This window comes from Neofelis nebulosa, chromosome 17 (assembly GCF_028018385.1).
Source record: "Neofelis nebulosa isolate mNeoNeb1 chromosome 17, mNeoNeb1.pri, whole genome shotgun sequence".
Lineage (NCBI taxonomy): Eukaryota > Metazoa > Chordata > Mammalia > Carnivora > Felidae > Neofelis > Neofelis nebulosa.
Window position 1 is genome coordinate 34110671 of NC_080798.1, and position 27688 is coordinate 34138358.

The following is a 27688-nucleotide window of genomic DNA, read 5'->3' on the forward strand; positions in this document are numbered from 1 at the left end:
GGAAGTCTTGATGGGGCCTGAGCGAATGAACTCGATACAACCAGGAAGAGAAGGTGGGGGGAGGGGGAAGCATATCTGGGGGGCAATAATGATGTTTTAGTTTCCTTTTTCTCCTTTCCTTCCTCCCCTCCCCTTGATTGCTGAAGTCATGTATTTCCTACTGGTAGAATATTGATAAAGTATAGAACTAAGAAAATCTCACACCCAGAGATGGTCCTCGCTCACATTTTAGTGTCTATCCATGCAGTCTATTTTTGACATTGTTAATTTTTAATCATGCATAATACACGGATATATTCTTCTCGTAAAAAATTAAGACATTATAGATAGGTCTTGGGTCCCCTTAGACAGTCAGCCCCACTCCTGGTCCCTTCCCTCCAGCCCTTGCCTCCCAGATGACCACTCCATCAGGGTAATAAATATCATTTCAGACTGTTCTCTATATACCTGGAGATGTAGAGACCTATTTTTAGTTGGAATTATATTTTATACTGCAAATTCAGCATTGTGGCTGCCTTTTTTTTTTTCACCTCACGCGTGAGTACTTTTTAAAATATATTTATACACATAACTTAAAATATATTGTTTTGTAGTTTTTAAATTTGTGTGAACTGTGTTGCTCATACTGATGTGCAACTTGTGTGACTGAATGATTTAGGGCAAAGGGTTGAGAGTGGAGGCTCTGGAAGCTGATTACATAAATTCGAATCCTGTTTCTACCACCTCCTAGCTGTGTGAGCCTGGGTGGGCTACTTAACCTCTCTGTGCGTGAACTGCCTCCTTTGTGAAAGAAAGCTGTTAGTAGTTAGTATCTCACTTTCTCAAGAGTTGTTGTGAGGGCAAATGAGATAATGCGTATCCACTATTAAAAGCAGTCCCTGCCATGAGGGGTGCTATGAACCAATGTGAGAGTTGATCAATTTGTTAATACTTAGGGGACCAACTCATTCTTAAGGGGTGAAATAGCATAGTGGCTAAGAGCATGGACTGACTGTTCAGCGGGGCTGACTGCCAGGTGGGTTCAAACCCCAGGACCACCCCTGGGCCAATGAACTTTGGGCAAGTTTCTTAATTTTCCTGTGCCTTATCTATAAAAACTTAGAGTATGAACATTATAGGAGGATGAGTTCATTATGCCTAAGTATTTAGAAGGTATGTGCCCTTAAGTGTCAGAGTCATTTTCTCTCTGTCTGCTACCTAATATTTCGAAGATTTATTATAGTCATTTAAAAAGCCATTTGTCTATTAATAGACACTTAGGCCATTTACCCATCTCCTTCCTTGTGCTTGTTTCTCTACCCAGGAGTGGAATTGCTTGGTCACTGGGTATGCACATTTCAATTTCTTAATATTTAAAAAATGCTGGGGCACCTGGTTGGCTCAGTCGGTTAAGCATCCGGCTTTGGCCCAGGTCATGATCTCGGGGTTTGTGAGTTTGAGCCCCGCATTGGGCTGTCTCCCATCAGCACAGAGCCTGCTTTGGATCCTCTGTCTCCCTCTCTCTCTCTGCCCCTCCCCCACTCACGCGTGTGCCTGCTCTCTCTCTCTCTCTCTCGAAAATAAATAAACATTAAAAAATTTTTTTAATTAAAATAATAAAAATTGCACATATAGATTTACTCTTTTAGGTAGTTGGATTAGTAGTATCAGTTTTTCCACTTAACTATACAGCGTGAGTAATATTCAAATAATATTCAAATATCAAATATTCAAATATCCAAATGTGGATTAAACTGGAAGCATTTTCTTCATCCATCATTTTATAACCATTACGGAAAATTGCACACATCTACAAAAGTAGAGAGAATAATAAAATGAACCTCTATATACCCATCCCCCACCCCCAACTCCATTAATGTCAACATTTTGCCATGCTCTGTAGAGCACTGCAAATAATGGCTCAATATGCATCAGAAGCTTGTGCTGTAATTTATTGAATCTTTTCCCTATTGCTGGAAAATCAAGACTTTATTTTTTCATGCTGATAATAGGATTTAAATGTCTCACATTTAGCGATAGAGTACAGGAATGTCTTGCCATTCCGTTTTAGGTATTGCCCTGCTCCCCGCTTGGCCTAGAGCGGATCCTCTTCTGCCCTCAGGTTTCTCAGATGCAGAGCTGGAGGCAAGGATTCTGTGCACGTGACTTCCTGAAGGACAGAGGGAAGCAGAACAGGGAAGGGAAGAGCTGAGCAAGGATGTGTGGCCAGGGACTCTCTAGCCTGACCTTTCCCACCAGGGTGTTCTGGAGTGAAACTCATACCACTGACTTGTCCAGGTATGGGCCGGACTGTGAGCTTTCGCTCCCTCACATCTGTTAGACCCTGGCTGCCCTGGGAATGGGACATAACCTGCCAGGCATCTTAAGGGGAGGCAGAGGCCTCAGTGTCAGGTACAAGAGAGTGACGGCCTGTGGGGGGTGTGGAACGCCCAAACACCCACATCCTGCATCCCGAGACCTTTATTGACACTTATTGATGGGTGAGGTTTCATAAGAACTATCTGTGAGGTTAAAGCAAATCTTCTGAGCTCTTGGATTAAACTGGAAGATTTGGGGCTGGAGAGGCGGGAGGCAGGAAATGAATCTCTCCTCTTTTCATATCTGGCTGCAAAGCCCACGAACGCCCAAGCTCAGGCTGCAGCTAGATATGGAACGAGATGAAAGATCGGGCCACATGATGGCTCAAATGGAATTTAAGACATAAACAAAAAAATCAGTCAGAGAGCTTCAGGAGGCTGCAGGGGATGGGGGGAGGGCAAAGGGGCAGGCAGAGGGAAGATGATCCTGAGCTTTGGCAGATTTCTGGGCCTTTGGAAAAGGCTGGTGGGGGGTAAAGGAGGGCCTGAGGTGGGTGGATACTGAGATTCCGGGATGGAGCTATGGTTTGTCAGGGAGATAGGTGCACACAGACAGGAGGGTGGCGCGGGACTCTCTTGGCTGCCTCGCAAAGTTCAGGTTCGACAGGCAGGTTAGGGTGGGCTCTTAAGGGATTAAATAACCTCATCCTTAGAAGGCTGAGCCCTGATTTTCTGACGGACACGGAAGTGCTGTCCACCCTGCTGCAAGAGACCCAGGTCGGAGAAGGGAGCAGACTTTGCAGCTCACACTCCTGAGTGGCATCATACACACACGTGTTTCCTTTGGCTGGGAAGGGGACTCTAAGGATCAAAATCTTTAAAAATCTGGGGCTCCAGGAGCATTGGACCACTGTTCCCGCATGGCTTCAACGGGACTGTCTCAGTAACGGTGCCCCCTTTAAAGTGTGCATGCCACAATCCCCACTACTCCCTACTGCTTCACACCTGCCTGCTTCACTCATTCACCTGGCCGGCCCTGCGGGGGTTGGGGGGCACTCACAAAGTCTTCGAGAAATCTAACCTCCATCATCTTTTTTCTTCTCAATCATCTTTTGAGGCTCCACTCCCCGCCTCTGGCCGTAGCAATTTGTGTGATGTCCAGGAGAGCAATGAGGAATGGAAGCAGTGGACGGGCCATGCGTCCTGGAACCGGACTTTCTGGGTTCGAATCCTGGCTCCAGTACTAGCTGTGTGAGCTTGGGAAGTTGCTAAACCCCCCTCCTCCACACCGGGGCCTCAGTTTTCTTATCTATAAAATGGGAATAGTGAAATGAATAAACACGTGTAAAGCTCCTAGCAGTGACAAAATGTTCCACAGACGTTAGGTATTATTGTGATCGCTAGCCCTGGACACTGATGTCACCGTGCCTCCCGCTGCGCAAGGCCACTCCAGGGTTGTGCTTCCCCTGGCCATCTGCTACAGCGGCTCTGGCCTGGCCACCAAGATGCTCTCCCAGCCGTGCTCAGCAGTCACCACAGGCCTCCTGTGATGGGGCCCTACCCGCTCCCCCAAAGTCCCAGCAGTAGGTACCAGACCCCCAGGCATTCTTGGATGCATTCTTGGATGCCAGCCTCCATCCAAGGAACCCCTTCCAGGGATCAGTGTGCAGTGGGCCCAGGCCCACCTTGTTGTCCTTTGGATCTCAGGAAGCCATTCCCTTCTGAGCCACATGACCTCCATACCTCCTCTGGTTTCCCTGAGGAAGGGAAATTATACAAATGCCAATTCCTGGGTCACAAAATGCCAACTCCCTGAATTCCATGAATCAGAATCTCTGAGGTCAGGGATGGCGAGTGACACACACACACACACACACACACACACCCTCAGTTTTTCAGATAAAATTACGTTCATGTTGGGGCGCCTGGGTGGCTCAGCCGGTTAAGCATCCGACTCCTGATTTCGGCTCAGGTCATGATCTCACGGTTCATGGGTTCAAGCCCTCCGTCGGGCTCTGTGCTGATAGCGCAGAGCCTGCTTGGGATTTTCTCTCACCTTCTCTCTCTCCCCCTCCCTCTCTCAAAGATAAATAAACTTAAAAAAATTATATTTGTGTTATGCAAAATACACAAATCTCAACTGTGCAGCTTGATGAGTTTGGACAAATGCACACCCCCACCCCATGTATCCCACACCTCGGTCAAGGTGGAACATGGCCATCCTCCAGAACTTTCTTTCTTTGCCCTTGGGACACACTGCCCTCTCCCACCCAGCAAGCACTGTTCTGATTTCTATCCCACATTGGTTGTGTCTGCTTATGAACTTCAAATACATGGAATCATGTACTATGCACTTCTTCTGGCTTCTTTTGCTCAGCGCTGTGTTTGAAATTCATCCATATTGTTGCATGTATCAGTAGTTTGTTCATTTATATTTCTGAGTATTATTCCACCATAGGCATGTGCCACGATTGACTCGTCTCTTCTTTGATAGACATTTGTTTCCAGTTCGGGGCTGTTATGAGGAAAGCTGCTATGAGCATTCTTGTATAAGACGTTGTGTGGACATATGCTCGCCTCTCTCCTGGGTGGAAACCCAGCAGTGGGATCGCTGGGCCTTTATTCCAGGCTGCCAAACTGTTTCCCAAAGCGGTTGTAGCATTTTGCACCCTTACCAGCCAAATAGGAGAGCTCCAGTTCCTTCACGTTCTTGTCAGCACTGGGTGTTGTCAGGCTTTGAAACTGTAGCCATTCTAGGGGTGCCTGGGTGGCTCCGTTGGTTAAGTGGCAGACTGCAGCTCAGGTCATGATCTCACAGTGCATGGGCTCCAGCCCCGTGTCGGGCTCTGTGCTGACAGCTCAGAGCCTGGAGCCTGCTTCGGATTCTGTGTCCCCCTCTCTTTCTGCCCCTCCCCCCTTCCCCTGTTCCAGAGGCTCTGTCTCTGTCTCTCAAAAATGAATAAACATTAAAAAAATGAAAGTGTGTTTATTAGTATTTCATAAAGTGCCTATTTAAGTCTTTTGACCATTAAAAAATTAGCTTAGCTTTTTATGATTAACTCTCAGAAGTCCTTTATGTATTCTGGATACCTATCCTTTGCCATACACATGTATTAGGAAAATTTCCTTTCAGTCTGTGGCTTGGCTTTTCATTTTCTTAATGGTATCTTTTGATGATCAGAAATGTTAATTGTTGATGAAAAGCAGTTGGCTGTCTTTGTTCCTTTTGATTAGGGCTAGTTTTCTAAGAATCTTTGCCTATTAGCCATATCTTTACCAGATAATGGTGAATTATTGCGTGTATTCCCCCACTGGCCACATTCTTCTTAACACATGTGAACACACACACACACACACACACACACACACACACACTTGCCACATGAACAAGGAACCCAGAACTTAAGAATCCATGACATGAGGGGTCAGAGACAATGGGTTTTCACCAAATCTCCATACCACCTCCTCCCCTTTTTTGTGATAAGGACTCAATTATCTGGGGCATGTACCTCCAGTTAAGACATTTCCCAACCTACCTTGCAACTGGGGGGAGCCAACGTGACTAAGTTTTTTCTAATAACTAGTGAATGGAAGTGGAAACAAAACTTTAAAAATGTATCCTTAAAAGGGATGAGGTGCTCCTTCAGGTTTCTGTCCTCCTTCCTGCTGGCTGGAACCTGGGCATAAGAGCTGGAGCTTAAGCAGCCATTTTGAGCTGTGAGGCAGGATGCTAATGGAGCAAGAATGTAGAAGGAGCTTGAGTCCTTGATGACTTGAGAGCCACCACCTCATCTGAATGGCCTCTCTCTTCAGACTTCTCATATATGACAGAGAAAGGATGTCTTATCTTGCTCAAGCCAATAGGTGTTCGTGTTGTTATCATTATTGTTTTCGGTTTGTTTTATGCAGTTGAATCAAATATAAATTCTTGGTTGCTTTCTTGGTTAGGGAGAGGAGGAAAGTCAACTTTCCATTCTTTGGTTAATGGATGTAACCAAAAACAAAAACAAAAACATCAAACCAAACCAAAACCCAAACCAGCCAGCCCAGCTACCAAGGAATTTCTCAAGAAGTTACCCTGTCACACCTTACTTGGAAAGGAGCTTAGGAATCTGGAACTTTCCTATAGCCTTTGCATGTCTCTTTATGCGGCCTCATTGTACCCTGCCAGTTGGATCTGGATGAGCATTACTGACTCCCTCTGATGCATGATGGACTGAGATTCAGAAGGCAAATGTCTTGCCCCCTGTCCCAAACAGGCCACAGACAGAATTCAGATCCCCTGACTTTTCCCCCCAAAGCATCATGGGAATACCTGGGAACCACAACGGTACTGGAAATGAAATGGAAAGGGGATAAAGGTAAAATCCTGTTCCTCCATTCACAGTGGGGTGTGACAGAGCCAGGACTGGGGAAATGCAGGGAGATGCCACTGTTGTGTGCTGTCTCTGCACTGGCATGATGCACCCCCCCCTCCGCCCCCCCCCACCCACCCTTACCTCTCTAGTCTCACCACCTGAGACCCTGCTGTAGGTTGTGTTGCTCGACTCCTCTCTAAACAGCAGAACCTCATTCCCCAAAATCAGTTCTGAAAAGAAAATGGCAAGACCCAGGGCTGCAGCCTTATACCAGCCTGGGTACAAATCCTTTTTCTTTCTTTCTTCTTCTTCTTCTTCTTTTTTTTTTTTTTTTTTTTTTTTTGTTCCTTAGCTATGTGACCTTGGGCAACTTCTTCCACTCAGCCTGCTTTCCTCTTCTGAAACACGGGATGCTTTGAAAGAGTTCTTGGCAGGATTAAATTAAACAGCATAAATAAAGTTTTTGGCATATGGAGTTCCTTCCCCCTAACTTTCCCTTTATTATAATAGGGTTCTCCAGTGTTCCTTGTCCCTGAGAAGTGAGAAACTGTTAATTCAATATATTCTAATTATGCACCCTTCTGGGTGTAAAGTATGGTGCTAAGATTATTCACTAGCTAGAGAGAAAGCAACCCTGATCCAGCAATCCAGGAAGGAGCAGCGCTCTGGTTGTTCAAACACCCATGCACCCGGCTTGCTGAATGGAAGGCAGGGAGCAAAGAGCCCTTTTTGCCAAAATAAATGGCAATAGATCCTCCCTAAATGTTGCCGGCTGGCGAAATGCACCAATGAGCTAAGTCAAACCCATTCACACTCACAACACTGAAGTTATTTCTGTTCTCAGGTTTTCTTTCTTTCATTCATTTGACACATTGATTAAGTGCTCGTTCTATACAAGGCCTTGCATTGAAATGAACATATTTTAAATTTTTTTGCAGTAATATGTTTCGGGGAAAAAAACCCCCAACAACCAGGACAGTTGCTTCTTGACAGGATAGATGTTACAAAAACACCAAAGAAACTGATTATTGTAAAAATCGGCAGGGTGCCTGGCTGACTCACTTGGTTAAGCTTCTGACTCTTGATCTCGGCTCAGGTCATGATTTCACAGTTCATAAGATCGAGCACCACATGGGGCTCCATGCTGATAGCATGGAGCCTGTTTGGGATTCTCTCTCTCCCTCTCTCTCCCCTCCCCTGCTCGTGCTCTCTCTCTCAAAATAAATAAACATTTAAAAAATCAGTACTATATTGGATAAAAACTCCTCCTTTCAGATTTTCCAATTTAAGCTGAACCATGAAACTAAAGATCAGATTTCTCATACTACAAAATCAAATGCATCATAAAAATGAAAATTCTGTGAAGACACTTAAAGATAAAAAAAAGCAAACATATTTTTCCAGTAAAAAATTATCAGCCAGTTGGAGAAATAAAGTTTTGTTTTCACCCGAGCGCCCTCTGTCTTGACTTTCTAAGGATGGTGTTTTCTTTCTTTCTTTTTTTATTTTAAATGTTTATTTATTTTTGAGACACAGAACATGGGCAGGGAAGAGAGACACAAAATCGGAAGGAGGCTCCAGGCTCTGAGCTGTCAGCACAGAGCCCAATGAGGGGCTCGAACTCATGGAGTGCGAAATCATGACCCGGGCTGAAGTCGGATGCTCAACCGACTGAGTCACCCAGGGACCCCTAAAGTGAGACATCTAAGGTAGCCATCGGCCATGGGCTGCCGCCTGGTGGATGTGTGTGAGTGGTTTTCATAAAGGTAAACTCTGGCATTTACCTGGGTGGTAAACCTGAGCTCTTACCTGCGCTCTGCCGGGTGGCCAGCATTTAGCAGTCTTTTCCCTCAAGGCAAGACAAAGTCTGGCCACACCACAGTTTCAGGAAATGCCTCCGGCGTCCAGGAAATACCTGACTACCAGGACCACACATATACTAGCTGGCCCAGCAGCGCCATGCCACACACGCCACGGTCAGAGCACATTTGGGTCAAATGCCGGGGGTGCCAATTCTATTTGAGAAATTCAGGTTCTGCTTTGGAGCATAGTCGATAATTTGGGGGGCTGGAGTCTCCATTCTGAGGTCCCCTGGCAGGTAAGGTCAAGTGGGATTTTTCTCAATTAACATTATTCACCGAGCGCCCCCTGGTGGACACAAAGCTACAAATGCCCTGCCACTGCCTTCCAGGGCTTCAAATCCGGGTGAAAAATTTTGGATAATTGCAATGTCATGCTATGCTGGGGATGGGTAGGTATGCAGCTTTCCCCTGATGGGTCAGGGAAGACTGTATTCAATTCTAGAGTATTGTGGCAACAGGCCTCGCCAGAAATAAAAACAGTTAACACTTACTGAGCACCTACTATATGCAAGACTCTGCTCTAAGCCTTAAACGCTTATTAACTACTTTAATTAATCCTTAAAACAACACTTCCTGGTAGATTATTCTTCTCCCTGCAAGAATACCCACGATGTGAAACAGGTAATCTCCTCCCAAAGTAAACTTCGGTATTCTTGGGTATAGTTACTAAAGAAGGGAGAATGAATGGTGGAAAGCCCCAAAGCCACCCACGTCCACTATTGTTCCCCATACTTATTTGCTGATTCTTGATTTTTCCGGAGTTTGCAGCAAAGGATTAGGTCTTCTGCTTTCTAAGAGTGGTAATAGCTAGAAGTCTGCTTCGGTTTCCTACTTTCATTCTTGGAGACACACTTTTCTTTTGTGATTTAAGTCTCCCCCGCCCCCGCCCCTCCAGCTGCAAACACATTTAATAATCAACCACAACAGAGCCCCTGACAGATGGGCCTTGAAACAGATGGCTCCATTGAAAGGCAGCAATTGAAAATGGAACGTAATTTGAACCAATCAAGAAGATGGGGTCTCTTGGAGGCAAAGTTTCTACAGAAACTGAAACCGTACCCCTACAGCTCCTTTGGTATATTTCCACATCACGCCTCCCCCCCACTGCAGATGAGCCTTCCAGGGGGTGGATCCAACTTTTTTTTTTTTTTTTTAAAACATCTGGAATGTTGAAAAGGAAGAGAGAGAACCCTTAGGGCCTTGTCAATCAATTTCACTTTTCTTTTGGCAAATGTAGCATCCAGTGACAAATTGCACAATTTGACATAAACAAAGTTGATAGATGTCGGCAAAGCTGTTTTAAAACAGCAGCAATGCAGAGATGTGTAGGATGGGGTTTTTTCACTCAACAGTCAGTATGTTTAATAACAAATAAACCAACCAGATGTTTAATAAATCCTACCACCTTCACAATGTCATCTGATAGTAGCTGCTATTGGTTAATGAGACTATGGTATTGGGGCCCCTGGGTGGCTCAGTCGGTTAAGCATTCAAATCTCAGTTTTGGCTCAGTCACGATCTCACAGTTTTGTGAGTTCAAGCCCTGCATCGGGCTCTGTACTGGCAGTGTGGAGCCTGCTTGGGATTCTCTCTCTTTCCCTCTCTCTGTCCCTCCCTTGCTCACGTGCTCTCTGTCTCTCTCAAAATAAATAAATAAACTTAAAAAAAAAAAAGAATGTGGTATTTGTTCCAATCCCAATTCAGGAAGTTGGTAGTAAAGTCCATTTAAGGACTTCACTGGATAGCTCTTATTGTTATAGGAGCTTCTTTTTTCAGTTTTTTAAAAAAATGTTTATTTATTTGAGAAAGAGAGAGAGAATCCCGGGCAGACTCTGTATCGTCAGCACAGAGCCCGATGCAGGGCTCAAACCCATGAACCGTGAGATCATGACCTGAACCAAAATCAAGAGCCCGAAGCTTAACCAACCGAGTCACCCAGGTGCCCCTATTGTAGGAGCTTCTAAGCTCACCTCTGAGAGTTTCTTGGACTAGGAAATATTGGCCTTTACATCCTGAGACTAGAGAGTATAGTCCCTGGTCTGCCACTGTCCCTATGTAACCTTGGGTGAGTCATTTAATCCTCCTGGAGTTTAGGTTCCCCACAGAATACGTGATGATGATCTGCCCTGCCCTGCTTAACCCTGGGTTGTTGCAAAGTTCAAGCACAATATTAGATGAGAATCACTTTTTCTTTAATTTGGAGTGTATTGATTTTTTTTATTGAGAAATAATTTCATCTAGTAAAGCGCACAAATCTTGAAAACTCATCTGAAGTGCACAGGGAGAAGCTTCTCTTTTAAGCTTTTAATGACTTGTAAAGAATATTACTGATCATTCAGCCACGGTTTGAGAAGCTTTATGTAATTCGCCACCACCCACTAGGAAGCCATCTCTGGCAGTGCAGTTCAGGATAGGGGGCAATCGTGGCATTGGATTTTGTCTGTCATTTAAGAAATATTTCTTGCTTTCCTTCACAGTACCACATGCTTGGGATTGTGGGCAAGTCTAAAGACATAAAACAAGGTTCCAAACTGCAAACAGTCGGGGGAGGGGAAGTGCTATGAATTCCGGATAGCAAAACATGTAACATTCCACAGTATAGAGAATATTTCACTTATTTTTTACTTTTTTATTGTAGTGTAATGAATAATATATGTGCGGTAAAGTGCACAAATCTTAAATGTGCAGCTCGATGAATTTTTAAAAAGTGAATACATCCATGCACTCAGCACCCAGATTAAGAAACAGAACATTAACAGACCTCAGAAGCTTCTCTCATTTCCCTTCCCAGTCAACAGCCCTTCCGCCCTTCAAAATCACCACTATTCTGATATCTGTCACCATAGGTTAGTTTTGCCTGATTTGAACTTTAAAGAAATGGAGTCCTACTTTTGGGTCTGGTTCTTTTTTACCATTATGCCTGTGAGATTCATTCATGTTCACTCTCTTAGTTACTGCAGTATTTTGTTATGTATCTGCACCATAATTTATTTATCCATTCTTCTGTTAATGGACATTTTGGCTGTTTCCACTTTTGGGTTAGGGTGCTATCAACTTTGTTGTGTATGGCGTTTGGTAAAAATATGTACACATTTATGCTGGAAATAGAAAGATGGATCCCATGAACATACATATATACACATGTAAAATTGTTGGGTCCTGGGGGACGTGTGTATTTAGCTTTCATATATTTTGTGAGTTTTCCAAAGTGGTTGTCCCTGTTTCCAACCCTTCAGTAATATATGATGGTCCCAGGTGCTCCACAGCCTTTCAAAAATTTTTATTCTCGTGTTAAAGACGCATAACATAAAAAATATACTGTCTTAACCATTTTCAAGTGTACAGTTGAGGGATATTAAATATTTTCTTAATGTGCAACCGTCACTACCATCCATCTCCATAACTCTTCACTTTGTAAAACTGAAACTGTACTCATGAAACAAGAACCCACTATTTTCCTCCCCTTCCATCCAGTGCCTGGCAACCACCCTATCCTTCCTTCTCTCTATAATTTTGGCTACTCTAAGTACTATAAGTATAAATAGAATCATAGCATTACTCTTTTTGCAATTGGCTTGTATCAATTAGTGTGTCCTCAAATTTTATCTATGTTGTAGAATATGTCAGAATTTTCATCCTTTTTAAGGCTGAATAATATTTCATTGTATGTATATACCTCATTTGATTATTCTTCTGTCGCTGGACACTTGAGTTGCTTCCATGTTTTGTTTGTTGTAAATAATGCTGGCTGCTATGAATATGGGTGTACATATACCTCTTTGAGACCTTCAGTTCTTTTGGGAATGTACCCAAAGGTGGACCTGCTGGATTCTATGGAAATTCTATTTTTAATTTTTTAGGAACTTCCATACTCTTTTCCAAAGGGGCTGTACCATTTTACATTCCTATTCTTCACACATCAAGCTTGTTTACCCATGGAGCTTTCACTCTTGTTCGTCTGCTTGGAGTGCTCTGCAGCCAAGACTTTGCAAGACTAGCCCTTCCTCATCATTGTGTTTCAGCTCGGACAGCACCTCTTCAGAGAGGCCTTGGGACGGAACAGGCATTCTCATTCTCATTACCCTGCTTTTTTTTTGGTCATAGCCCTCCTTACAAACTGGCAGGTATTTATTGTAATTTTGTTTCTCCCACCAGCTCGACAACTCCATTAGAGCAAGGATCTTGTCTGTCGTGGTCACCACTGTGCTCCCAGCGCCACTGTGCCCCAGTACCTGGCACTAGGATGGTGCTCAATAAACGGTTAGAAACCCGCGCTAGAGATTGTGCATTCGCTCTCAGCCAACTCTAACCAGGAGGGAAGGCTGAGGGCCAAGGCCACGGGCTAGGGGGGCGTGGCAGCTCAGCCGGAGGCCCCGGCCACAGCCCCGCCCGTGTCCTTGTTCTCCTCCGCGGGTCTCCATAAAGTTTATTTGGCGGCGCGCCGCGCGAGGGCTTCTGGGAGGGCCGACTTCGGCCAATCAGGTAGCGCGGGCGAGCGGCGCGAGAAGCGGCGGCCGCGTTCTCCAGCCGGGACCTGAGCTGCTGAGACTGCTGCAGTGTCAGGTAAGGGTGTCGGTGTCTATGTCCTTCCCACTCGGGGCTTGTCCTTGAACCAACCCGGGGCCCCGAGGCTGGGCGGAGTCCGGTCCGCACGCTCGGAGCCACGTTGCTCTCACTTCCCGTTCGCCGTCTGGCAGCCGAGCACGCTTGACGCCGGCGACTCATCTCCCTGTCGAACCGTCCCCATTATAGTGTCTGGCAGCGCCCTGGGAGTGCCTTCTATCCGCTCTCTTTTTGAACACGGAGCTTTGGCCTCCTGACTCCCCTCCTCCCTTACTGCGGCGCTCTGCCGCGGCGCGTCACGCCCACACCCGCACCCCCACCCCCACCCCCACCCTGTGCACAGCGAACCCACTCTGGGTTGGGGCGGCGCCCCTCTCCGCCACAGCACTCCGCCTGCGTGCTCGCCCCTGGGGATGTACCCCGTCCTCCTTCCAAGGGCGGGGGTGTCGACCCTGTTAGCCTTTCCCCACCCTTGGCCTGTCTGCTGTACCCGCATGCAGGGGAATGCTGCTCCGCACGTAGGGACACGCAAGAGATTAGAACCAGGAGATGGCCTGCACTCTCTTGGCCCTCGCTGCAATGCCTGAGTTTACTGGGTTTCTTTAAAAAATTGCGGGACGGACCCCAGGGATCTTCGGTCAGAGTTTGGACCACCCTTTCACAGATCCGATGGTTTGCCCTTGTGAAGTGAGAAGGAGATTTGGGTTTTTTGTTGTTGTTTGTTTTGGCTGAATTGCTTTTCAGCATGAGCAAGGATCACCTTTTGTATTCTGTCTGCGGAACCTCAGAGGGTGTCCTTGGGCATCATAGCTTTTCTTTCTTTCAGCTGTTCTTCGTGCATTTGTATTTGGGACATTTGAGTTTCCATTCATGATGAATTTCTGTTCAAGGCTCATAGTTTTAAATACTTATGTTTTAGGCTAACAGATCCTCTGTTTGTATCTCCAATGGGGGCTTCTCCCTCGACATCTACCCAGCTACCTATTTTCTATCCCTACCGAGATGGATGTTAGGGAACTCAGACTGAACCTGTCAAGAGAGGCCTAGCAAGCTTCCCATCATCTCCCCTCCCAAACTGCTCTTCTTTTTGTTTTTGTTTTTGTTTTCTATCTCGGTAATATAAAAGATCTAGACAATAACCTTTGAGTCACCCTTGACTGCTCTTTTTCTCATTTCACATCCAGTGCTTACCACCCTGGGCCAAGTCACCACCACCTCTCACCTGGATTATTGAAATAGTCTCCCAGCTGGTCTCCCTGCTTCTGCCCTTGCATTCGTGCCCTATTTTTCAGCACAGCAGCTAGAAGGATCCTTTTGAAACGCAGGTCAGATCATATCACTCCTTTACACAAAAACCCTCCAGTGAGTTTCCGTCTTATTTAAAGACAAATGCCTCCTAGTGAGCCATAAGGCTTTACATAATCTGACCCACTGTTACTTTCCCACTCTCACTTTCTGCTGTTCTCCCTTTCCAGATGTCAGACATGCTTTGACCTCAGGACCTTTCTGCTAGGGGTTCAATATCCATGTGGTTTGCTCCCTCACTTTTTTCAGGTTTTTATTCAGGGATCATGTAGTGAGGCTTTCCCCAGTTTCTGTCTTCATTTCTGCTTCACTTGCTCTTCTTAGCAATTATATTTTAGTTATTTACCTTGTGTATTGTCTTTCCCTTCCAGAATGTGAAGGGCAGAGTGTTTTTATCTGTTTTGTTCCCTGATAATCTTCAGCACCTAGATCTGGCACGCAGTAGGTGCTCAATAAATGCCAAATAAACGAATGTTCCTGACACCTTTAGAGACTTGGAAATACAGTGATGAATTAAACAGTCCTGCCCTCGTTGGAGTGATGTTCCTATAGAGGATACCGCCAGCAATAAACAAACAAATATAGAGTGTAGTATCAGACTATTTTTAAAAGGAGGACAAGGATTTCTGAACAGATTGAAATGAGAGAGCAAGAGATGGGAATATCTGGGGTGAGAGCATTCCTGGAAGGGGAATACCAAGTTGCCAAGACCCTGAGGTGGGAACAGTTGCAGAAGTGGTGAGCTTGAGTGTCTGAATCTGTTTCTTGATGGACTGAAGTAGAAAATAAGGTAGAAATACAGATGTTCCAAAGAGGGGGAGAGGTCAGCAGAGACCCAGAGGTGAGGGCCCAAGGGGGTATTCAGGGAACAAGCCACTTTAATTCATCAGACATGTATTTGGTACCTATTTAATGCTAAACTTGGTTGCTGAGGGTTCAGAGTTGAGCAGTCTGCCTTACAGGAATTTGCCATGTAGAGGAGACAAACATGGGAAGAAATAATTACAACTATTTCACCGGAGAAGAACAGTAACAGAAGGTTCAGAATATTGTGGGAGGGGTGTGGGATGGGGAGGACTGCCCTAGCTGACTTTGCAGGATACATAGGAGTTCCCCGCGTGACAGTGTAGGCTTGGGATGTGTTATAGCAGAATATGCAGCTGCATATGCAGGAGTACGAAGGGAGGAAACCGCGAGAATCGCCCCCAAGAGTAGAGACTTGTTAGGGTATCTTTGGGGGAAGGGGAGTGAGAGATGTGGATGGTAAAAGTGACAGTGTCAGAACGCATGCATTTCCTCCTGGAGAGGACGGAAGGTGTCCCTGGTGAGATTAAGGCAGGGGAGCATTTCAGAAAGACTTCTTGCTAAGGGGAGGGTGAGTTAGAGGAACGAGGTAGTCAGGAGAAAAGCTTGAGGGTCAGACCAGGGGCGAGAGAGATGAGGATTGCCTTTCGCAAAAGGTCTGAGAGGTAGACCTGGATATCGGCTGGATGTTCAGGAGCAGAGGAAGGTGACCCTCATGTGATTCCCAGGTGGTTTCTGGCTGACTTGCTGGGTGCTAATAGTTTTACCGAGAGACCGGGAGTCCAGGAGGAGAAATTGGTGGTGTTGGTAGCTAAGAGGAGAGAGAAGTGATGAGTTTGGTTGGGGACATGTGTGGTTTGAGGCACCCGTGGGTCATCCAGGTGCAGATGTCAGGTGGACAGTTGGAGGTACTAGTTCAGGGGAGAGAGCTGGCCTGGACGTAGAATAATTTCTACTAAACCCTTGTTTTGATAAATTAGGGTTCTTATCTGGGCCCAGATAGTCCTCAGGGGTCTTCGGGTGGCCTTTTGGAGGAGGGGTCCTATGAGCCTCCTGCCATTGTATCTTCAAGAGTGTGTGTGTGGTTCTGTTATGTGCACATGTGTACACGAACATTAGACTCACAGATGTCTGTGGCCGTTCGAAATATTAATAATCACTGGTAGGGGTTCTAGTTGAAGCCATGGCCAAAGGTGGATCTTATCCAGAGAAATACACAGTGTGGGAAGAGGAGGTCCAAGGATAGAAGCTTGGCATTTAAGGGATGGATAGATGTAGAAGCCACAGCAGAGGAGGCTGAGGGAGGGAAAAGCTGGGAGAGCAGGAGGCGAACCAGGGAAAGGTGGCATCTTCAAGTCAAGGGAAGAGAGTGTTTCAGGAAGAAAGGAATGGTCAGGGTGTCAGAGGCTGACAGGAAGGGTTGAAAGTCCATTGGACTTAGCAGTTAGGTCAGTGGTGGCTGCAGAGAAATGGGGAAAATAGTGAGGCAAGCAGAAGTTAGGTTGCAGCGGGTGATGTGTGGATGAGGCATGACAGAGGATGGCCATCTTTTTTTGAAGAGAGAGTGAGAGCTGGAGGAACGTGTGGGATTGAGGATTTGTTTGTTGCTATGTTTGTTTATTTTTCGAGAGAGAGAGCAAGAGCGCATGTGCACACGCATGAGCAGGGGAGGGGCAGAGAGAGAGAGAGAGAGGGAGACACAGAATCCGAAGCAGGCTCTAGGCCCCGAGCTGTCAGCACAGAGCCCAGTGTGGGGCTCGAACACACGGACCACAAGATCATGACCTGAGCTGAAGTTGGATGCTTAACTGAGTCACGCAGGCACCCCAAGGAATTGTTTTTAATCTTTTAATTTTAGAATAATTTTAGATTTACAGAAAATATGTAAGATCAGTACAGAGTTCTCTGTACTCCTCACCCAGTTTCCCCTACTGCTGAGGAATTATCTTAGGAGAGAAGACACCTGAACTCTAGGAGAAGCCGCCAAAGACAGCCATCATTTCCTGAGCTCTGGCTGTGTGCAAGTCCCCGCCACGGGCTTTGCCTGCATAATCTAACGTCATCCTCACAACAGCTCTCTGATGTCTAAATCTGTTCCCTTCCTGGTCTTTCTCATTTCAGTAAGTGGCACATTCATGCTCCCGAGTTACTTACTTAGGCCTAAAACCTCGGCATCGTGTTCGACTTCTTTTCTCTCACGCTCTACATAAGTGATTCATATTTACGCGAAATCTATTCTTAAAATGTATACGTGAGTCAGTCTCTTCCGCCACTACTATCCTGGTCCATACCACTCTCCTGTAGCACATCTGGGTAGTAAGCAGCCTCCTGACTGGTCTCCCTGTTTTTACTTTGTGCCCTTCCTCCCTGCAGTCTGTTCTCCGTGCAGAAGTGGGAATGAGCCTTTGAAAAGGCTTAACCCTTTGGTAGTTCCCATCACACACAGACGAAAATCAGACGTTCTTATTACCATGTGCTGTGAAACCTACACCACGTAGCCCCTGCCGTAACCCCTCTCCCACCACTTTTCCCTGTCATGTTGCGCTTCAGTCATGTGGCCTCCTGTTCTTCACATATGCTAAATTTGCTTTTGCCTTGAAGCTTTTGCAATCGTCGTTTCCTTTGCAAGAACATTCTTCCAGATATCAGTATAGCTCACTCCTTTATTTCATTTAGGTCTTTGTTCAAGTCCTTTTTTTGTAAATGTTTATTTATTTACTTTGAGAGAGAGAGAGAGAGGAGAGTGCAGGTGAGGGAGGGAGGGGCAGAGAGGATGAGAGAGATTCCCAAGCAGGCTCAGCAGCTGTCTGCGCAGAGCCCAACACGAGGCTCGAACTCACGAACCATGAGATCATGACCTGAGCCAAACCCAAGAGTCGGACGCTTAACCGACTGATTGACCTAGGCCCCCCCCGAAGGTTTCCTTTTTAAAGAAGCTTTGCAGAACACCCCAGCTAAAGCAGTCCTACTGTTCGTTCTGCCACATTTCCCTGTTTTATCTCCTTGTGAGCACTTATCAATACCTGGCATCATTTGTCTATTTGTTTATTTTAATTGTCTGTCTCCTAACAGACACAAGTGTTTTGAGTCCCAGAACCTTGTCTAGTTTTTCCACAGCTCTATCCCCAGTGCCTTGAACAGATAGTACCTAGTGCATGGGAGATGCTTAATAAATATTTGTTAAATGAAGGAAGATGGGGCTGTGACTTTGGTGGACCCAACAAGGTCAGCATAGGAATTTAAACAACAGGAGTCAGGCTGGCTGGGTCCAGGGACCCAGAGGAGGTCCCACAGGACCAGCCAAGAGGATTCTTGTCTTTCCATCAGATAGAAATCAAACATGAGCTGAGAGGAAGTGAGAGCAGAGTTTCCTGAAGACGCAGAGTGCAGATACAAACAGAGCATCTGGGAGACTCAGAAAGGAAAGACGAGGGACTGTCATCTATGCTGGGGGGCTGGGGTTCTTACTGAGGATTGTGATCCGTTCGTTGTAAGTGCTTCTTTAGGCATCTGGGAACTGAAGTATTTAGGTGTCCTCTATAAGCCGCTTATGCCCTGGGGCCAAGGGTCTTGGTAAGTCAGTGGTCTGGAAAACATACATAACAGCCTCGCTGGTCACTCCTTAGATGTTGTCTCTTGTGCTGGAAGACTCCAAAGAAATCATTAACTTAAGAATGATTAAATCAAGAAATCATTCACAAGGAGGACATGCACTGTCTGTACTATAAGACGTGTGTAAGGCGGGGGCTCAGGCCTTAGCAAGAATGAAGGCAGCAAAAAAGCAGTCTTTCATGGGGTCCCTTCTGTTTCCCTAATCTCAGTTAGATATTCTTGGCAAAGTTTGTGGAAGTTTATTCTGTCAGTCAGTGACTGTGTTGGGGAATCTAGCTGCTGTTCAAGGACATTGTCGGAGTTAAGAAAAGTAAAGCTACAGAATGCTTTAAACTTTAGGCTTTTTGGAAGAGATGGAGAGTCTTGATATAAATAGACAATAATATAAAACAAATGAAGGAGAGTGATATCAGCACAATGGCAAGCTAAGAGGTCCTGATGCCTGTCTCTACGTAAAAACAACAGAACAACTAACAAAAACCACATATTGACAAAAATAGGTCTGTGAGAGCTCCACAGTGACACAAGGCAGCTGCAGACACCCTGTGGAGCACCAAAACTGAGGATTGGCTACATGGAAATCTGTAAGGCAGATAAATGAACAGAATTTAGGTGAGAGGGGATGTTTGTGGGATGGATGTTTAGGAAAACCATTTGGTAGGTAGGACTTGAATTGGTGGTAAAAATAATAGCTGAGGATTATTGCGTGGTTATTATGTGGCCTGTGAAGAAGATATAGCTCTTTTTCCATTTCACAGATGGGGCCTAGCAAGAGCAATTAACTTGCCCAAAGGCGCCTCACCGGAGAGTGGAGGGGCTGGCTGGAGCTCAGGGGTACAGTGGAAGGTGGGGAAAATGGCATGAGCAGGGCGTACGTAAGGATGGTTAGGAGCAGAGTAAATCGGGTAACTGGTACATAGGGTTTAATCAAAAGCAGTGCCTCGTCTGCATCCCTGTGAGTGGAAGGCATTGAGGCTTTTGAGCAGGAGCAACATAGGGAAAGTGATGGTGGATAGATTGAGGCAGCCACAGCAAGCAGAGTGACGTGGGAGTGGAGTGGGAGTGGAGTGGGAGGGGCTCGAAGACATCCTGGTGTCTCTCAAGAGCTTGGATTTAAAAGGATGGAAGTCCCGCCTCCTGTAATGGTGAAGAAGATAGAAGCAGCAGTTAGACTAACTTCATTGTGGTCGTCATCTCCCAATATGGGCAGAGATACGCATGTTACGTTGTAGATCTTAAACTTACCCCGTTGTTCTGTATCAATTCTATCTGAATAAAGCTGGGGGAGGAAGGCAAGTACCTTTTGCTATCTAAATCTGTTAAGTAATGAGAGTTGGGATAGCACATTTGGAGAGTGAAGGCTATCTTGTCATCTGAATCTAAAGTATTTGGTTTCCTGAGTTTTTGTTAGGGAGGAACAGTGGTTTGGGTAGTGAGAAATACCTGTCTGCTTTCTCTCAAAAAATATATCTGCATCTCTTTGGTTTCTGAGTCTGGAAGGCAGAGAGTACCTGTATATAAACCATCTGAAGTCATGCGCAGATGTAAAGGAGAAGGGCGAGTTAAAACCAGAGAGAGAGGGAGTGAGAGCGAGAGAGAAGCCAGGGGACAGAGTGAAAGAGATGAGGAGAGCAGGTCTTGGGCAGGGGGGAACTGGGGGGTGGGGCGGTTACTGCATTTTGAGATGTGCCAGATGTGACAGTTACGTGCTTGAGTGGAAATGCGTAGGCAGTGCCTGGAAACTCTGGGTTGCAGTGTGAGTGCAGGGCGCAGAGTGGGAGTGTGGATTTGATAGTCATTGCCATCGAGGATTCGGGGCCACTGGTGAGACAGACACTCCGAAGTAGGGGATGTAGAGCAGTTTAGAAATGAACAAGTTGTTGGGGCACCTGGGTGGCTCAGTGAGTTAAGCGGTTAAGTGTCTTACTTGATCTCAAGGCTCGTGGGTTCGAGCTCTGTGCCGACAGCTCAGAGCCTGGAGCCAGCTTTGGATTCTTGTCTCCCTCTCTCTCTCTCTGCCCCTCCTCCACTTACACTCTGTCTCTCTCTCTCAAAAAGAAATAAACATTAAAAATTAAAAAAAAAAATTAACAAGTTGTTTGAAGTTAGACAAGGTCCCATACAGCCATGGAAAAGAATTCAGACAGAGGTATAAGATGGAAAATCCCAACTCTTCCCTTTGCTTTCTGGAGGTAATGCTAAGGTACATTTCTCGCTATGTAATGTTTCTTTTCTGTGAATTATCTTAAGTGTATAGCTCAGTGAATTTTTACGTATTTATCCAATCATGTGACCACTAACCATATTGAGATATGGAACATTTACAACGTGAGCTGCCATAATAAAATACCATAAACTGGGTGGCTTAAATAGCAGAAGTTTATTTTGTCACAGTTCTGGAGGCTGGGAGTCTGAGATCAGAGTGCCAGCGTGGTTGGGTCCTGGCGAAGACCTGCTTCCTGGTTGTTAGATGGCTGCTATCTCACTGTGTGCTCACATGTTCTTTCCTGGTTGAATGTGGTGGTGGGGTGGGTAGCTCCCTGGTGTCCTTTAGTAAGACACCAATCCCTTCATAAGGGCCCCATCTTCATGACCTCATCTGAACCTAATTCCCTTCCAAAGGTCCCTTCTCCAAATACCATCACATTGGGTCTTAAGGCTTCAACATGGGAATTTTGGAGGGGCACTTTCTAGTCGATAGCACCCGGAAAGTTTTGTTCTCCTTTCCAGTCGGTTACTCCCGTGCCCCCACCCTAGAAGAACCAGTGTTCTGATTTCTACCACCATAGATTTAGTTTTTTCTGTTCTTAAAATCCATTTAAATGCAATCGTGCAGTATGTGTTTTTTCTTTAAAATAAATCTGGCTGCTTTAGTTAACCACTGTGTCGGCAAAATTTATCCATATTCCACATAGCTGTAGTTCAGTCTTTCCTGTTGCTGTGTGGTATACCAGGGTATGAATATGCTGCCATAAAAATCTCAAATGCGATACTTCTGTCTATACAATGGTGTTTTTTGTTGTTCGTTTGTTTGTTTCGTGTGTGTTTTGTTTTTTTAAAGTGACATAGCATTTATTCAACTTGATTTTATTTATTTTTTTATATATAATTTATTGTCAAATTGGTTTCCATACAACACCCAGTGCTCATCCCAACAGGTGCCCTCCTCTATGTTTTCAGATTATTTGGTGGTGGTGGAGGGCTCAGACTTTTATTAGAATCTGATAAAAGCTGTAGTGCTTTTCTTATATTAAGAAAAACAATACATGTATTTCCAGGGGTTCCTAGTGACTTTGATGTCGGTGTCATGGCCTTCAGGACAATAAGGTTTACAGCAGGGTTTCTCAGCCTCGGCATTATATTTGAGCCCTATAATTCTTTGTTGTGGAGGCTGTGCTAGGCATTGTGGTATGTTTAGCTCCACCCTCGACCTGTACCCTCTAGATGTCCGTGGTATGTGGCCTGTCTCCCTGAATTGTGACAACCAGAAATGTCTCTAGATATTGCCAGTGACCTCGGGGGAGGCAAAGTTGCCCTCAGTTGAGAAACATTGGTTTAGAGAAAAAAGCCAGAGCCAAAGACCTTTTAGAGGCTGATTTGGTGATCTTCCCTGCTGATGCCAGTTTAAGATGTGGCCGGTGTCATTAATTTCCATCACCACTCAAATGAGGCTGCTCCTTCTAAGGACACATTAAGTGAGTTTAGAGACTGACTAAAGGGGCGCCTGGGTGGCTCAGTCGGTTAAGCATCTGACTTCGACTAAGGTCATGATCTCACGGTTCCTGAGTTTGAGCCCCGCATCAGGCTCTGTGGTGACAGAGTGGAGCCTGCTTGGGATCTTTTATCTCCCTCTCTCTCACTGCCTCTCCCCTGCTTGTGTGCTTTCTCTCTCTCTCAAAAATAAACATTAGAAAAAAAAAAAAAAAAAGACTCACTTAAAATCTCTACATTTGTAGGAGCGGTCTCTTAGGAATTACCTGAGCCAACCCCATCACCTCAGTGGTGATGAGACTGCAATCCAGAGAGGGGGAAGGGTCAGCCCCAGGGCCAGAGGCTGATGTGGGGCAGAGCCAATGCGCAGTTCTTCCATTCCAGGCCCAGCTTCTACTCTGCTATTGCACTGGACAGCCCACTGGACTGCTGAGAGTTTATCAGAAACTTCCCTGGGGGATACTTGATGTTTTTATATGATGCCAGGTTGCTCCTCTTTGCTCTCTGGATATGAAACAATACAAGGGGCATTTTATGTATCAGGAAAGCTGATACTGTGCCTTCTTTACTGCAAACACTGAGTCACCCAGGCCAGTGCTAGTCCCGAATCACCCAGCTCTTTCATTTCACTCTGTCTAGGGTAATTTGTTTTAGCTCTTTGTTTTCTCCAGAAGTCTACCTTCTGAGTAATGATCAGATCCAAGTCTCTTTTACTTAGTCTCACGGGACTAGAAAGAATTATCCAACAACAGATTTTTTTCATCCTTTTCCTAAAGGCATCTGAAACAATAGTATCTGTTAAGATGCAGTTTTTCTCTTTGGTTGTTGTTGTAATTGACAGCTGACAGATACAGCAAAAAGTGGAATGATAACCAAGGTTTACATTTTCAAAAGAAGAGAGGAGAGCAGCACCAGTCTTAAACTTTTGATACCTCGGGTGAGGCTTTACTCATTAATCTTTGGTGCTGAATATTGAACACACTTCTCTTTCGTTTTAATCCTATTAAGCCCAATTAATAAGATGGTTTGAGGGCAAGATTTCTTCTTGAAATTAAATGCTAGATTTCTTTTGAATCACACCTTCATTGTGGAAACTTGAAGTTCTAATAAAAACCACATTTGATAGTGGGTAATATACATTTAAAAATTATAACTGTCTATCAGAAGTTCTTACTGAATGATAATGAAGTTGTGCTTAAGTAAGTTATAATTTAGTATCAAATATTTACTAGAAGATTTTTTTGAAGCAGAGATGTTTATAATTAAATGACAAAATGTTGCCAAATTGGCAACTTTGGAATAAAAGCTAAAATAACATTTTACAATGATGTAAATCAGTAGAGTTTATAAAATCCTTTCTGTGTATCATCAACCCCTTGAAGTAGTTAGGGATTATCATCCTCTTTTTATAGATGAGGAAATTGAGAGGAAAGATTTGGATTTTATCCCAGGGGTAAATCGACCTACTTTAAGCCAGTAAGTGAACGTTGTAGATTCAAACGAGGTGCTTCAGAGTCCAGTCTTCTCCTGTCTACCCATTCTGTTTTAAATATGTATATGTATGTTTTTACTTATTTTACTGTCACGTTAAAACTTTTAAAAATAATTTTCAAAAAGGAGTAACCTTGTTAATTGTATTTTTTGAAGAGAAGAAAGGAGGTGGAAGTAGCACCAATTATTTCCTCTGAAGTATAAAAAAAATCCGCCCCCCCCCAAAGCATCTGCAAAATATAGCAGGCTAAAAGTGCATTTCTTAGATTCCAAGATCTTTGTAGTTGAAAGAGGTAATATTTGGGTGTGTGGTGAGATGAGAATTTCACAGTGAGTACTTAGAAGTCCTGCTTGAGTGTATTGACATTCTGCAGGGAAAATCGTTGGTGTCATTTCCCTGTGCAGTCACCGAACTGAGAGAGATTCCTTTAAGACTGAAGGAAAGACAGAGGCCCTTGCTTTATCTTTTCATCTCTTTGTTACCCCCTTCATATTCCTTGGATAACTGTTCTGTTTGGATTGTGGGTGATAAGGAAAAGGGAAAATGCACATGCGTTTGATATGTTGCCCTGTCCTTGAAAAGGGCAGGGAGTTCCCTCTAGCATTCTGTGCGTTAGGTCAGAAGGACACTTTCTGGATAGATTTCATCATTTACAAAACGGATTTCTTCCCCCAAATCTGCTGTCTAAATAAACACCTTACAGAGGGAAGGGGAATGACAACAGGCCTGTTGTGTTAATCTTTACACGGTAGTGTTTTCACTGCTAGTGAGGGAGCTGTGCCAGGGGCATATAGCCAGTAAGCGTTGAACCTGGATTTACTTACCAAGTCTAGCTCAGATTTACCTAGACAAAATAGGGGTTGGCAAACTATAACGTGTAGGCCTGAGAAGCTAAAAAGGGTTTTTACATCTTTAAATTGTGGGGAAAAAAATCCAAAGAAGAATATTTTATGACAAGTGAAAATTATAGGAAATTCATATCTGAGTGGTCATGATTAAAATTTTGTCGGAGCACAGCCATGCTCATTTGTTTACTGATCATCCAGTTTCAAGCCCAGCTGTGCAGGTGCAACAGAGAATGGCCCACAAAGCCTAAAATAATTTGCTGTCTGGCCCATTACAGAAGAAGCTTGCTGACCCTTGCCCTAGCATACCAGTCTCAAAGACTAGAAACTGGAAAAGAGTTTGGTAGACAGGATGGATGGCTATGAGGCTCTTCCACTCTTTCCTTTGTTTTCGGTCAGCTTTGAGGTACTGGAGGTGCTCGTTTATGGAAATATATCCTGTAAGTATCATGGGTTCACAGCCACCTCTGAGATGACCCAGTAGTTTTTAAACCGTGGTTCCCCAGCTTGGGAGTCCACAAAGCCCTGGGAAAGTGGGAAGGCACCTTCTACTGGTGGCTGATGCTTTAGAAGAAAAGACACTAATGAACCAATAATTAATACCAGAAAACAGATGTGTAGACATTTTAATACAATAAGCATGAATACTGTAAGAAACTGAGAATCAGACCATCTGCAAAATCCTGAAGGGGCCACTCTGAGAATACTGATTTAAAATGGTCTAGAAGTGTGGAGCAGTTTGCATATTTAATTATCCATTTGGAAGGGAAAAATACCCTTCGTGTGTTTCCTTCACTGTCACACTACTCTACTTCACCACCACAGCGCTTCACTTTTGACACCCAGTGTGTGGGTTTTCCACACATCAGGCAATTTTCAGATTGCCTGCGCACCAGCTGGCTGTTACAGTTTAACTCACTTCTGGCACCGTGTACCTGGAGATAGCGGCAGATCCCACCAGTTAAGGGTCCAGTCCCACAGAACCGCGTCCACCCCCCACCCCCCCTCTTTCGGAAGCCAGTCGCGAAGCCAGGTTGCTACATGTGCTTCTGACCTACCGGCTCTAGATCTGGGGTTCCCGCAACCCTCTCCTCAGATTCGACTAATTTGCCAGAGGGGCTCACAGAGCTCAGAGAAACATTTACTTACGTGTTTACGAGTTTGTCATAAAGGATACGGATGGACACCCTGATAGATACTTAGGGTGGGGTCTGGAAGGGCCCCCGAGCACAGGAGCTTCTGTCCCTATGGAACTGGCAGGCACCACCCTCCAAGCATGTGGTCACCAACCCAGAAGCTCGGCAGATCTCATCGTTCAAGAGTTGTTGTAGAGTGGCCGGGGCTGAGAGTTCCAGCCCTCTAATCGTTTGGTCTTGCTGGTGACTGGCCCCATCCCAAGGCTGTCCAAGATGCCCCATCCCCAAGTCACCTCTTTAACATAAGCTCAAGTGTGTTCAGGTGGAGCTCCTTGTGAGTTGCAAAAGACTCCCCATCTCAGGATATTCCAAGGGTTTTAGGAGCTTTGTGCCAGGAACTGAGACAAAGACCAAATAAATTTTTTATTATACTACACTACTCTTTTCTGGCTTGATTAAATATTTAACATGGTTATATTGCGATTGTAAAAATCACCATATTTTTCATAATTAAGACACATCTTAGTAGCAAATAAACTGAAATTATTTGATGCATTTTTTTTTTTTTTTTTTTAAATTTTTGGGACAGAGAGAGACAGAGCATGAACGGGGGAGGGGCAGAGAGAGAGGGAGACACAGAATCAGAAACAGGCTCCAGGCTCCGAGCCATCGGCCCAGAGCCTGATGCGGGGCTCGAACTCACGGACCGCGAGATCGTGACCTGGCTGAAGTCGGACGCTTAACCGACTGCGCCACCCAGGCGCCCCTATTTGATGCATTTTTGCTCTGCCTTTTTATTTAGTTCATCTCATCCTGTAAGCAATTTGGGGATTTTTTTTTTTCCCTCTCGCTAAAGGATGTGTATGTGTCCAGAAGGGGGCAGTTTTTGGGCAGCGAGCGACAGGTGAGTGCTGACTAATTTGAGGAGATGGAAGTCCGCTCAGCCCTTGATTTCACCTGTAGGGAAGAGCTGTCTATAAAGCTGTGGGCTCTAATTTTTTCCTCTGCTTAATTTTCTCAGCATCCTCTAGGTGTGGTGAAGAGATCTGGATTACAGGGACTTTGCACTAAGAGCATTCTTCTAATATAGTGGGGTGCCCTACTGTGGCCTCTGAAAAACCTTGGGTTATTGTCTTTCATTTTGGGAGTAACTTTTTTATTGAAGTATGATACACAGTCTGTAAAGTACACGAATCATGAGTCCAGCTCAGTGAATTTTCTCAAAGTGAACACACTGTTAAGCAGCACTCAGCTTAAAAAAAAACAGAAAATTAGCCCCTCAGAAGCCTCCCTTCTGTCATCCCCCCCCCCCCCCCCCGCCCCAAGAGTAACCAGTCTTGCTTTCTAATAGCAGTGATGAGGTAGCCTTTCATTTTAAAGCTTTTGGTTGCCAGTGTCTGAGGAGGTCTGTGGAGGCTCAGGAAGACTTCTGCTATGTAGCATGGGAGAGGTTTGATGCTCAGGGCCCTGGTATCCTGCGATGCTTTCTGAAGCACCTGTCAGTGTTTCCAAAGTCCTCTCCTGATCAGGCTCAGTCGTTGCTGACAGAGGAGCCCTGGTGTTGGCGGCTTTGTCCTTGCTGGCCGTTTCCCATCCAGCCCCAATTTTGCTGCCTTGACTGTTCGACGTTCCACTTCCGTGGGTCCTCTGTGTGGCATTTTCCTGTCTCCCTCCTCCATACCTCACCAAGGATACAACTGGCA

The 27688-nt window shown here is 45.1% G+C and overlaps 1 protein-coding gene across 1 annotated transcript in view; it reads left to right on the plus strand.

The window, feature by feature from the left end:
- The first annotated feature begins 12972 nt into the window (after positions 1-12972).
- The window catches only part of NUP93 (nucleoporin 93), a 104216-nt gene continuing 89500 nt past the window's right edge, over positions 12973-27688 (plus strand). Inside the window, exon 1 of the mRNA XM_058709517.1 lies at positions 12973-13080. The gene's annotated coding sequence lies outside the window, so the exon portion shown is untranslated. The remainder of the gene's footprint in view (positions 13081-27688) is intronic.